This window comes from Cupressus sempervirens, chromosome 10 (genome assembly GCF_028749045.1).
Source record: "Cupressus sempervirens isolate cs-2001-9-10 chromosome 10, ASM2874904v1, whole genome shotgun sequence".
NCBI classification, from domain to species: Eukaryota; Viridiplantae; Streptophyta; class Pinopsida; order Cupressales; family Cupressaceae; genus Cupressus; species Cupressus sempervirens.
In genome coordinates, this window is record NC_143127.1 from 54,433,817 (window position 1) to 54,448,001 (window position 14,185).

At 37.4% G+C, this 14,185-nt stretch overlaps 1 protein-coding gene across 1 annotated transcript in view; it reads left to right on the forward strand.

The window, feature by feature from the left end:
* The window catches only part of LOC149532529 (FAM91 carboxy-terminus protein), a 170,019-nt gene that overhangs the window by 13,660 nt on the left and 142,174 nt on the right, over nucleotides 1–14,185 (forward strand). The gene's annotated exons all lie outside the window — the stretch shown is intronic.

Sequence of the window (14,185 nt, forward strand, 5' to 3'; positions counted from 1 at the left end):
GAAACATCAATTAATCTTTGCATCAATTTCCAACAACTAAGGAAGAAATTGTAAAGCAAGAAACACATTTGAAGGGACTTCATTTCTATGGTCAATGCCACTATAAACTCTTGCTATTATATGTTTGGCGGTAGCTTGCTTGTGCCACTGTGCACTAAATCTTAATCCCACAGGCAATTTACATTATCTTGCTTCTGTTAATACATTTGTATAATGAAGGCTTAAAAGAAGGTATGACAGGGTTTATGCCAAGTGGTGCAAGCTTGCATAAATAACTAGAAAGGTTGCATTTTAACCTTTTATATATTATCAACCTATTGTGTGTTGATTATCTTGTCCCAATTGTAACTTAGCTTCTTGCTTTGCTAAATTTCCTATGTGAATGCTTATAGACAACATCAAATTATTTACATCATTTGTTGTGTTATGGAAAACATTAAACCACATACTGGTGTTTGAATTATTTATGGGTTCTTCATCTTCATAGGTTTGGTTTTGAGGATCTCCGCCATGTATTATTATTTGAGAAAATGAGTGTCTCTTAATGTTTTGCCTAGAAATAAAGATAAACAACAACAAAACAAAATAAAGAACACTAAGACACAGAAAGATACAGCAATTTATCCTGTGAAAACCCTCCAATTCGAGGAGACAAACCTAGCCACACCCCCAAAAAATCTCTGTTATTAAATAATAGTGGTCCAAGTACAATGCTTTCAACTGGACACACACTCATCACACAAAGCAATCATATATATTTTGATTTGAGGGACTCTTCATTTCATAACTAGAAGTCTCTGCATTTTCCAAACACACGTCTCTTTGCATGCCACATGTCTCTTCATATAATAACATGTCAGACTTTTAGGGTGACACTGAGCACACCTTGAATGCCACGTCATGCTTACTTGGATATAAAAAAGATACAAATGAATATGACAGAAATATCATCATTAATCTCTGCTTCTGATGCAATACAGAGGCATTATCTCAATTTCAATAAATCATATGGCAATATAAGAGTTAAAGATTTCTATCGCAACTATAGTCATCAATACACCCTCTTAGCAAGAGGTCTTTAATATAGCAGGTGCACATTATTGCAATAAAAAAATGTCAATAATAAATTTTCATCACATATTTTCTCAATAAAACATTGTTATCTCAGCATAACACTATTCTTCATAGCTGCACAAAAGCATAAGATTAAAGTCATAGAGTCACACACATGACTTCCACCATGCCTACTTGCAAAAGGTGGATCCACTATACCTATTCATGCTCCCATTTAAAGATATAATTTTAATAATAATTAAATAATACAATTTATAAAATAAATAATGATCATAAAATCATATATTAAAATTAATATTAAGATATAAAATTATGAAATAATATTAAATATTATTATAATATAAATAATAACTTATATAATATATTATCAATAAAATAATATTTAAAACAAGATTTTAAATAATTAAATCTAATGAATAAGTAGATAAAATAATCTTTAAGAGGGAATATTATAGAAACTATGTTACCTTTCTAAATAAGATTTAAAAGTCGCGCCAGCGCTACCGATCACGTTAAAAAGTATACCCGGCGCACTGCAGTTTATAGGGGGGGCCGTGCTGCACCCGATTCCTGCAGTCTAATAAAAAAAAAAAAAAGGATTTAAAATAAGTGATAATAAACATACTATAAATAAGTAAATAAATAATTTAACATAGAATAATATAAAATTAACTAAATCTATTGAAAAGTTAAGAGATATGTAATAAAGAGATGTGACTCCTTCAAATTAAGATATAAAGGGGAGGAGAGTTCATTTGAAAGAGGAAGAAAGAGACAAGAGGATAGGAATTAAAGAAGGATTAATAGAAGAGGAAATGGATGAACGAAAACAAGGAAGTGACTTTTTCAAATGGTTGCAATAGTCAAAGGGTGTGACTCTTTGAAAGGGTTGTAATTATGAATGTTTGTGACTCTTCGAAAAGGGTATAATTATGAAGTGCTATGACTCTTTGAAAATGTTTGTAATTATGATGTGTTGCGACTTTTCAGAAAAGGTTTTTGACTTTTTAGGACATAGATGACAAATAAAATATGGAAGGATATGGATTTAGGTGATCCCATTCGAGGGAGATGTTGGGGATTTGACAGGAAGTCCTGTAGACCTTAAGGGATAACTTTAAGGTAAGATGGCTGACTAATTGAGGATTGTTTTGTAGAACACAGGGGGTCTTCGCAGAGGGTTATGAAGCCTGATTTGAATAACAATTTGAAGGAAGAGGGTAGAGTAATTGAGGACCGTTCTCCAGAACACAGGGGATCCTCCCCATATGGATAACAAGCTTGATTTGAAGGAATCCTTAAGGATTATGTAGAAACAAGTGAATATCTAAATATTAGTTATTGTAGTTAAATTAAATATTTTTACTAACAAATCTTTGTAGGTTAATCTCATTGAGAAACAACTAAAGGAGGGAGAATATTACAACCTACTTGTAGAGAATAATGCATTTCCACCAGGGATTTCACTTTAGACTTCTCCTAGAGAAGAATGCATTTCCACCCTGCTTACTCACAAAAGGGTGGATCCATGATACCTACTCAGAGAGGGTGGAACGAGGGTTTCCACCTTAGATTTCTCCCAGAAAAGAATGCATCTTTAGCATGCCTACTTGCAGCTGGTGGATCCACCATACCTGCTCATAGAAGGTGGAACAAGGGTTTTCACCGCGAACTTATCTCGTAGAGAAAAACTCATAAACATATATAAGAATGTTTGAGATTCTCTCTCATTAAAGACTCCCTCTCGATAGGGGCAACATTCTCATTGCTTTGATTATCATAGTAAGAGTGCAAATTTCAAATTGACCAAATAGGGAGCTTTAGCAATTATGCTGCCACACAAGAATATGGCCTCTATAGCCAATGCTATGCTCATGGCATCAACATACATAAAACTTACTATCAAAAATCTATACCACCACCACACATAGATTATGCAACATAATACATCAAATGTTATTAGTGCCAAGGAACTATATAACATCATGAATTGATACAACAAAAATGCTGAAAGCAAAGGTTCTTGATGGTAGCTCAATTGGCAGGCGTTACAAGGGTACATGAACATTAAGAGGGAACTAACAATACCATAAACATTGTCGACAATTATAAGAAATCAATGACACCAAAATTTAAAATGAGCAGCTAGAGGTGACATTGAAATCATAGAGTTACAAAGACGAAAGGATAGAAGAAAGAGCAAGGCACCAAGAAAGTAAATACGACGAATGGTGAAATAATGCGGCTTGATTGCAATAGACAAAAGAGGATGGAATTGAACGACATCTCATCAGAATTATAAGAGAGATATCACAGCTACAACTTCAATACACATAGAATTATAATAGCAATAGACTGCAGCTGAAAAATGTCTAAACGAGTCCAAGAACACGAGCAAGACTAGATGAAGATTAGTATCGCAGCTACTTAATTCAACACATACAAATTGCCTACAAAATACTTGTGCAATCTGCAACAAATACACAAACTAGAACTAGTGAACGAGAGAAACTCCCTTACTTCTGTTATCTAACCTACTCTAATATCATGCTAATGTTTTGCCCAAAAATAAAGATAAACAACAATAAACAAAATAAAGAACTCTAAGACACAGCAATTTATCCTGTGAAAACCCTCCAGCTTGACAAGAAAAACCTAGAAACACCAAAAAAAATTCTCTTTTATTAAACAATAGAGGTCCAAGTACACACTCATCACACAAAGCAATCATATATACCTTGATTTGAGAGACTCTTCATATCATAATTGGAAGTCTCTTCATTTTCCAAATGTGTGTCTCTTTGAATGTCGCATGCCTCTTTATATGATAACATGTCAAATATATAGGGTGAGACACCTAGTACACCTTGAATGCCACGTCATGCTCACTTGATTATAAGAAAGATACAAATGAATATGACGAAAATATCACCATAAATCTCTGCTGCCGATGCAATACAAAGGCATTATCTCAATTTAAATAAGTCATATGGCAATGTCAGAGGTAAAGATCTCTATCGCACTATAATCTTCAACTAGAAAGCATGGAATTTTCTGTGTCTGCAAAATATGCTTAAATAACTAGAAAGCTTGCATTTTAACCCCACATATATAATCGACCTATTCTGTGTTGATTATCTTGTCCCAATTGTAACTTAGCTTCTTGTTTTGCTGAATTTCCTTTGTGCATGCTTCTAGACAACATCAAATTATTTACATCATTTTTTGTGTTATGGACAACATTGAACTAATTACTGGTGGTTGAATTAGTTATGGTTTCTTTATCTTCTTAGGTTTGGTTTTTAGGATCTCCACCATGTATTATTATTTGAGAAAATGAGTGACATCGCGAATAATATATTGGGATAGCTTACTGTAGCTTTTTTCTATTCTTTGCATGTGGTTGATTGTCGAGAGGCGACACCACATTACCATTGTTTGGATTAGTATTCCAACTCCTCTTTGGATTGTTGTTGTACCCCTGGTCGCTTGATTGCGCACCAGCTTGATAATTTTCCCCTTGGCTATTCATTTGGCATCCACTGTCTTGATTGCCTCTTTGGTAATTGTTATCCTGATTGTTCCCTTGATAATTTCCTTTGTAACCTCCTTGATAGCCCCCATGGTTGCCTCCTTGGAAGTTCCTTTGTATTTTCAGTTATTGATTGTTTTGATTCCTTAAATAGGTGACTTCCGTAGAGAGCTTCTTTGCCTGCTCAACTAATTCCTTAATCTTATCCTTTTTGTTTTGTGTCCTTGTGGATGTGCTCTTCATCTTGAAGATACAAAGGTACTGTTGGAGGCATTTGAGATAATGGAGCCCCAAGATGTAACACCAATTTTGGTTGGATGAAGCTTGATATGTGATCGGTGGCATTGAGTTGTTTTAGAATCTTGTATTCATCGAAGGTCCAGATACTTGTTGCTTCATTTACTTGCCCACAACCATTGCCTTAGCATAGGCTTCATTCAAGTTGGTAGGAGCGGGCTGCGATACCCATATAAACATGGATGTTTGGGAATCCAAGGCGTTGTAATACATATCTAGTGCGCGCAGGTCTTGGACTGTGTACAGAGCTTGCAACCTCGAATATGCCTTATGGAATCAGTCATTGAGCTAACTGATAGGTTCATGCTCATATCTCCATAGATCTATAAATTGCCTGTGCAAAATGGAGTGATAGGGAGACCAAAATTTTCGATGAACGCTCCCTTTAATTGATTCCACCCATTTATAGATGAATTTGGCAAATTCACAAACCAGTAAAATGCTTCTTCTCTTAATGAGTGAGGGAATAGCTTGCACACTACATCCTCATGTTGAATCCTTCTATTACATAATGCATCTTCAAATATCTTGAAGTGGTCCTCTACTGTTCGGTATAGATCATTGACATGGAACTTGGAGCATAAATGCTCCAGATTCTTTGGCAGATCATTATATTGGTTGAATACAAGAGGTAAAGCATTGTTTTGGAACCACAGGGGTTGTGCCATTGCTATTGGATTTGGTCGAATTACTTGACCTTGACTAATTTGGATTTGTGGAACTTGATCTTGTAATACTTGAGTTGGACTACTAGAAGAACCTGCCTAACTTGAGGTATTGGCTACCCAACGATTTCTTCCTTTCTTTTGAAATTGCAACTCAATTAATTCTTCCTCTTTGTGCGGTGTGGATCTCAATAGCCTTTGTCTTCTTTCAGACTGTATTCTTTCATATCTTTCAGGAGAGAAAGATCCAATCTTCTTATCCAACTTTGATCTTCTTCAAGGCTTGATTGTGCTAGCCTTAGCACCTCTCTCTCTCTCTCTCTCTCCCCCTCTCGATCTCCCTTTGGCATTCCAACCTCCTTTGGATTCTTCTTTCAATCGCTCGTGCTTTCAATTCTTCTTTCAACACCTCACCATCATGCAAATATTCTCTGTTATCTGCTCTACCTTCCCAAGCTACCGAATGCAGTATGGCAATGATATGATCTTGAAGGGTACCCCAAGCTGCTCTAGGCTGTTGTGATATGGGAAGAACCATTTTTCAACATCTTTACTTTAACAAAAACTTGAGAAAACCACAATCAGCCCTCCTTCTAGTGCCAATTTTTGTTGATGTGAGTTTTATTCCACTACAACATGCAGAATCAAACACTCAATGTTTCAGAGTGAAATACCAAATATCCAATCCTTTCTTGATATAAAGTCGTTTCTTATGCTAAGCATACAAAATAAGATCACAAGGTGACTTCAAGGTTTCTTTAGTGTGGATATTCGCTCAACAAAATGATGTAATATGCTGGTAAACACTTGGGGACATACGCTATTTCTCAAGATTTGACAATGCGCTTCTAAAGATATGGCTTCACAATGTGCAATGAAAATATTATTTCTTTTTTCTTTCATTTTCAGTACTTGCTTGCTTAATTTACTTAAACTTGACTAGTGCCTTTATTCCTAAACTTGAATGCAAGGGCTTGTGAATGGCTTGGACTCTACTAGATAGAGTTTAGCATCTCAACTCACCTAGTGCAAGCTTCTATGGTGTACTTGAATGGTTTTCATAATAACATCTCTTCAATCCCATTCAATGGATGCAAATTAAAGACTCAATACCAATTGAAGTTAAGTACTAATTTTCATTGGCTTATCATGCAAGACACTCTCACAGTCCATATTAGCACTAGTGGCATGGATTTACTTGAGTCATACAAGTAAATATCCACAACTACTTTCAGTAAACTAAACTAAATTACTTGAAGCAACTTCTACTGTACTTTATCTCAACAACTTGAAATGGAAAAGTAACTTTGTAATAAAATCTATTCTAAATGAGGATGAAGGTAACCATGCAATAACACAAACTTGATCACAATTATCACCATGCAAAACACAACAATGATAAGTAGAGCAACTTTGGCTTTATTGTTGCAGCAATTCTTCAACAACTCTTTACAAATGAGAGAAGCAGTCCTTATATAGGGAGCTCAAGTACAATGTACGACCAAGATTAAACCAAGATCAATGGCCCATATTGAATACCACAATCCCTAATTAGGATTGCCACACAATTGACCACTGAGATTTGAGTATCCTAAAACAGACCAATGGAAAAAATTCATGGGAGTAGCAACCGACCAAAAGACACCACAAATGTGGGGACAATCAAAATCAGACACCTAAACGACTAACCAATGAGAGAATAGATGCCATATGGGCTTACATCAAATTACTATCCAAAATGATAATTCCTTTATCTCTTTCTTTCTTTGCTAGTTTAATGTATCTAGATTCTAGACACCATGTTGTTAAGCTCATTCTTTGGAAGCATAGGTGTGTTCCGAATCTTCTAATCAGCCAAATTCATCTCAGGCTTAGCTGTAGTGATTGTCTTCTCCTACTTGGTTGTGTCGTCTCTAATTGAAGTCATGAGAACCCTGAGTTGAGTGCTCTCATGCTTTATCCCCTCCAAAAGATACTGTTTATGGACTAAAGAAAGTACCAGGGTTCTATATCACCTTTCCCCCCTGCTTTGATTAGCTTTCCTTCTTACCAATGGCTGCTCAGGAACATTAATCATTGCATATAGTTGGTGTATGGTTCTTCCCTTGATAGGTCAAATTTCATCCCAAAAGTCTACAAATGCATGCGATCTAGCCTTGAGTGATACAAGCGCCTAAAATTGTTCCATGAATCCTGGGAGGAATGCTAATACCTCTTGCATCGTTCTCTCTATCTAGGCTCGAGTCTCCTTCAATGAAATCATAAAATTCTCCACACCTTCTATATCTCCTTTCTCAAGGGTTTGTCTTGGTGTGACGGTGTGATCTACTTGCTGAATTGGCTTGCATGCATTTCTATAGAATGCTAGTAACCGCCGACATTACTCCTTGTTCTTGTTCTTTTTTGTGATTTCACTTTCCACTTTTCTCTTCAAGGCATTGAGACACCCTTTAGCCTCATCGTACTCTATATCTTTTGTGGTTGTTCCCAACTCGTCTTGCACCACATCACAAACTTGAATTTGAATATCATCCTTTGTTTGGCTCACGTTAGGGATGGCAATTTGGATTTTGTGACTCCCCAGTCATCCCAGATCACCTTAGCTAGGTGGCCCTCTTCTTGGTTCCCAATCTATAAGATCTTCAATATTATCAATTGGTCTTGCCTCAATAATATTTTGCTTCTTCTTGCAATGTAGCCCATAGCCAACCAGGTGCAGTGCATTCCCTTGGCCCTGGATTAGGCTTTCCTCTTCTTTGTCTCTGAATTGTATCTACTACAACATCTGCATTATGGCCTTCGTTTGTGGGTGGCATTCGTCCTTGCGACGAGGAGCTCTCAATATCAACCATCTCATCATTGTCACCATTTGGTGGGGAGGGCACTCTTGCCTTAGAGGCACTCAATAGTGAGTATCCTAATGAACTTTCACCTGTACTGCTTTTTGATTTTGAAGATATCTACTAGTCTACCACCTTATCCTTGGGTGATGTGACCCTTATCTTCGTCAAAGCAATGCTTTCCTTGGATGGAGGGGCTGCCCGTTTCTACCGCTTAGCTGGTGGCTCATCGATTCTTATTCCCTTGTCCATCAAATTTTCCTCGAGTGAAGTCCTTGTAGTATTCTTCCTCTTCTTGTTGGGTTCCCCTTGTTGGTCATTTGACACTTGTGGCTGTTCATATGACTCATCCTCATCAATTTCTCCAGCTTCATTCAGCTTGTCACAAGTTAAAGGCATTTGTCTCCTTGTCAATTCCAGCATCTTTTGATCCAACCATTCTTGAGTACCAAGGAAAACCATGATCATTAAGGTATCTAGGCTAACCTCCAACTCACTTACCCAATCAATCAGATCCAACCCATGGTTTGTGGTGGTGTGAAAGTTGACCATGTTGCCATCATCCGCTAGCTGATTAGGGATTTGAATTTCTTTCTACTTATACTTTCTGATTTCATTTGTTATTAGTCTTGAAAATGCCTTTTTCCTTACTTCAAACTCATCATTTGCATTGGCCCAATAATCTTCCAAGTGCAGGATGTGGAAGTACTTATCTCATATGCTCTCTTGATCATCTGCATGGGGTCAAAATGTCGCCTTGCATGTAGAAACCTAGCCCATAGTTTTCCAATTCTGCATCTTCTGACTCAGCTACTACTAGGGAGGGACATTTTTCACCACTAAGGCTGAGTAGGAACCTAATGCGTGGCCTGTGTCTATCCTTTTGAATTCTGTCATAGGAGAGAAGTTGCCTTGTCACCTCCATGATAATTATCCTATTTTTGGGTACCTTGGCAATTTCCTTAGGCACACCGTGCTTCCACACATGCAAATGTATGTGAATTTTTCATTCTGGATGTATCACGATCCCTATTCTTTGATCACTTCTTTGCTTCTTTTGAAATTCTTGTCTTTGAAGCTCGTTGCAACTGTCTCACAATTTTCATGGCAAATATATTGTTGAAGACCTTGAATTCCTTAAGATTGTGAAGATGTAGTTGTGGATAACATGTGTGTACCAAATACTCCCCCTTTTTGGACATACACTTTCCTAACGGCCTCAATCTAGGAAACTTGAATAGTTGAGTTATCGTATAGACCTGGTGTTTAGTCGAAAAATGGAAGCACTTTAATAGGATTTAGGCCTCCACTTTTTAGGCACTAAACCATTCAAAGACGTGTGTAGGGAAAGAGATAATCCTCAAATATGATTCCTCTTTCAATCCAAATTAGATTAGCGAGGCCCAAAAGGAAATGAATGCAAATATTGAATTTGAATTGTGTAAAGGAATGCAATATAAGGAAATGCACTCTTTGGCCCATGTGTGATAATTTGTATGCAAAATTGAACTAATTGATTAAGTAAAGTAGATATAGATGTAAAGTGTATACAAACAACCCAATTAAGATACATATCTAAGTTAAAATTTTGAATGGAAATAAAAGATAGAGGACTCACCTTGAAATGTGTAGTGGAAGTTGTATTTTAGCTTTAAAAAGTGGGGATTCAGATCCGTAATAGAAAATCTGACTCTGGAACTCTAAATAGAATGAAAAACCCTAGAAAGCCCAAAAATATATATTCCAGTTGAGGAGCATAGAATAGGTCATTCGGGTTGTAATAGTTCTGAAACAGTTCTTGGGAGGTCACCGTGGTCTCGGGGCACTGTAATGAAGTCAACCCAGGTTCTCCAGAAAGCTCTCGAAAGTTATTTACAGATCTGCAATCACAATTGCACTATTGTGCTCCTGCACACATAAAGGTTTTTGTTGTTTGGTGGATGAGGGCTTGTCTTGGTGAAGCCCTTGCTTGTAAAAACCCTTGTCAATAAGGATTTTGCCTTGTTGTATGTTGTAGATGTTGAATTTGGTAAATGTAGGACATCTTCACAATTTGCAATGGATCTATCTTAGCCACATCATGGAGCCATGGATGTAAATGTGCATCAATGAAGAAGATGATGGGTGTCTCAATGTAGATGTCCTCCCTTGATGGCCAACAATATGCTAGATCTTGAAGAGGAAATACTCACAAAGAATCCTTCAATGCTTGATGAAATCTCTTTTGCTTGAATGCCTTGATTGCAAAGTTTGCGTGTAGCTATCATGAAAGTGTACGGTGTGAAAGTGTGGATGCAAAATGAAGCCTCCAAGTCTTCCTACATACTAGTTTTCGGGTGGGAAAACAATACAAGACAATTGGAGACCGAGAGTTAATAAATTGAAATCCCAAGACCTTTGGGGCCCCGAGCCTGGCAATCACTGGAGAAGAGGCTGACCCAAGTCGACCTCTTCTAGACTAGGTTGACCTGGGTCGACCTGTTCCCCGAGAGGGGAGTAGACAGGCGACAATAAGGATTTTGCCTTGTTGTATGTTGTTGATGTCGAATTCGGTAAGCGTAGGATATCTCCAAAATTTGCGATGGATCTACCTGAACCACATCATGGAGCCATGGATGTAAATGTGCATCAATGAAGAAGATGATGAATGCCTCAATGTAGATCTCCTCCCATGATGGCCAACAATATGCTAGATCTTGAAGACGAAGTGCTCACAAAGAATCTTTCAATGCTTGATGAGAAATCTCCTTTGCTTGAATGCTTGAAATACTTGAACTCCTTGAATTCTTGATTGCAAAGTTTGAGTGTAGCTGTCATGAAAGTGTAGGATGTGAAAGTGTGGATGTAAAATGAAGCCTCCAAGTCTCTTGATTTACTAGCTTTCAAGTGGGAAAACAATACAGGCCGACTGGAGAGTGAGAGTTAACAAATTGAAATCTTGAGACCTTTCAGGCCCCGGGCACCCCTATCACTAGAGAAAAGGTAGACTTGGGTCGACCTCTTCTAGACTAGGTCGACCTGTTCCCAAAGAGGGGAAAAGACATGCCACAACAAGCTCAGGAGAGATGCAGAAAGATTCATAAATAGGTGGAATAAAACAGGAGAAAGAGGGCACTAAGCACCTATCCATCCATGGTCTAGGAAATAACTATGAAGCAGGTGCTAAAAGGTCTTAAAAGGCAAGTGTGTCCATTTTAAGACGATACACTAGGTAGGATGTCATTTAGAACGTCCTGGTGTCCTTCGCATTCTTAGTCTCTTTAAATGTTCTTAACTAATGGTCAATGTTGACACTGATAATCTTTGCCTAGGCGAATCTCACCTCTCTTGTTAAAATCTTGTCTATGAAATGGTACAACCAAGGCTTGAACATGCCCCCCTGTGGCTCTTCCATCACCCGATTCAACATCACATTGAGATCTTCAACATCTTGCTTGAAATTTGATATAGTTAACTTGCCTAACCTCAATAGTTTGGAGTAGTGGCTTCATGGTTCAACCATCCATTCCTCATGCATCCTTTTCACGCAAGCATCCACTTGATTATAGTAATTCTTATTGGCTTTCTCTTGGGTGATGTAGATTTCTCCTGCATGAGATGATATGTTGAATGCCATTGCAATAGTCTTTGTTGATAGCACGACCACGACCTCCCTTTCTTTCCTACACTCGACTGTCTTTGTTTGAGCATTATAATTTTTTGCACACTCCAGGACTAATTCAGTGCATTGCAGTCGAGGAGGGAAAGAGGCGGCATCAACTATTCCTCTTGTCACTATCATTTTCGTCATCCTTGATTTGGATTCCCTTGTCATCTGTTGTCTTACTTGAACCATATCTATGGGGCTCAAATTGGTATCTCTGAGCTTTTTGTACTTTGGAGTGAAGAGTGACCTTGGTGCCATATCCTTGGTGTCCCTCCTTACTTGATCTTGTGTTGCTTTCCTTGTTTTTCCAGATTTGCATCTAGACATGCTCCTAGCTGCCACAACAAAATACAAGTCAGACCTAGAATCCAAACCTAGATGGCATGCAAGAAAAAAATAAGGAAATAAAGTAGAAGTCTTAATAACATTGAAATGCTTTTCCATTGTTAATGCATTAGTGAAAAAATGAGTCCTAGTTTCCTCCTTTTAAGTCAAAATTTGTCTCCCTACAACCATGCTATGTCTTGAAGTAATTCAGAATTTTTCCCTTTTAAAATATCGAATGCTAGGCAACCCAGTGACTAAATGCTCAGGTCTTACCCTCTTAAACTCTCTAAAATCTGAAAATGCTTACTTTCTAGGAGAAAATCACTACCCCTTAATCAGTTCACACCATCCTTACAAAGCCCCAAATGCTGCTTGCTACAGGCAGAAGAAAAATATTGCTATTTCTTGTGAAATTCATTGCCAAATCTGTACTGAAATCGCTGCAAAATCAGGAGGAAATTCACTGCCACAGAGCAGAGATGATTTTTTTTTTTTTTTTTGTTTATTCGTTGAAATTTCTAGATTTCCCCCCTCTTATAGATGTCAATGATGATCCTAAAAGGGCCAATGTGGTTAGGTGCGACCTGACCTAGAAACTATCCAATTTGCAAGTTACAATTCTCCAAAATTAGAGGGCCAACCTATTACGAAGTAATTGAAAAATATTTGCTTGTTATTAATAGAGACCGAGAGATCAATATATACAAAAGAATTGAATGATGTTTCCTTAGGAAATTATTGTAAAGAATAGAAACATTCTATTCTACTAAAAGAAAGCTAAAGAAAGCTAACAGATAACTATAGATAACTAATATTAGAAACATTCTAATATTTACAATAGATTACAAATATATTACCATCAACTAATAATAGAAGCTTATCTATTATTTTAATACCCTCCCTTAATGGTTAATCTATCCAGAGCACAAAGCTGTTAAAAGGCGTAAAAGATAGATTCTGTTTGCTCAATGTGCTCCGCACTATTCACTGTGGGATGTGAACTAGATTGCTTAGATTGGGCAGTCAAACATTTCAAATATTCAACCTTCATGTGACCAAACTTGTGGCAATAGTTGCATTGAATGGTCTTCTTCTAGAAGCCTTCTAAAGCTGGAGCAGAGGACTTTTGTTGAGAAGACTGCTGAGACTTGCCTCAAAAGGATTTAGCAGTGAAGGCTTGCTCTGTGGAGGTGGAGCTGGAACTGCTACCGAATTGTTGTTTCCACTGATCTTACTGAAGCAGAAGTGTGTAGAAATCTGTGAACTTTAGATCAACACCAACAAAAGTGATGTTGAGTCTCGATATGCTCGTAGGACTTGGGTAAACTCCTAAGAGTGATGACCACAATGTCCTCTTCCTCCATCTTGCCACCAATGGCAAGTAGCTGATCACGAATTTCCTGAATCCTATTTAGGTGAGCCTAGAGCGATGTTCGCTCATCTATGATAATAGAAAACAGAGTTTTCTTCAAAAAGAAAGCGCTGCTTTTGTTAGAAGTCTCATGAAAATTCTTGAGATGTGCCCATATTTCAGCAACTGTCTTGTTGGATGAAATTTGAGAGAGCTGATTATCGGCTACAGATAATTTGAGAAGCTTCACCGCTTCTTGATTATTCAGATCCCATATATCTTGATCGGTACCAGAGGCAGTCGAACACCGTGTAACACCCAGAACAATTTGAGCAGTATTTCGATATTTAAAAATTGTTATTATCTGTCGCTTTTAAGTGCCATAATTCTAACCATTGAATTTTGAATTGCCCTTGAGCAAAATATTAGTTAGAGATGCCATAGCACGTTTTT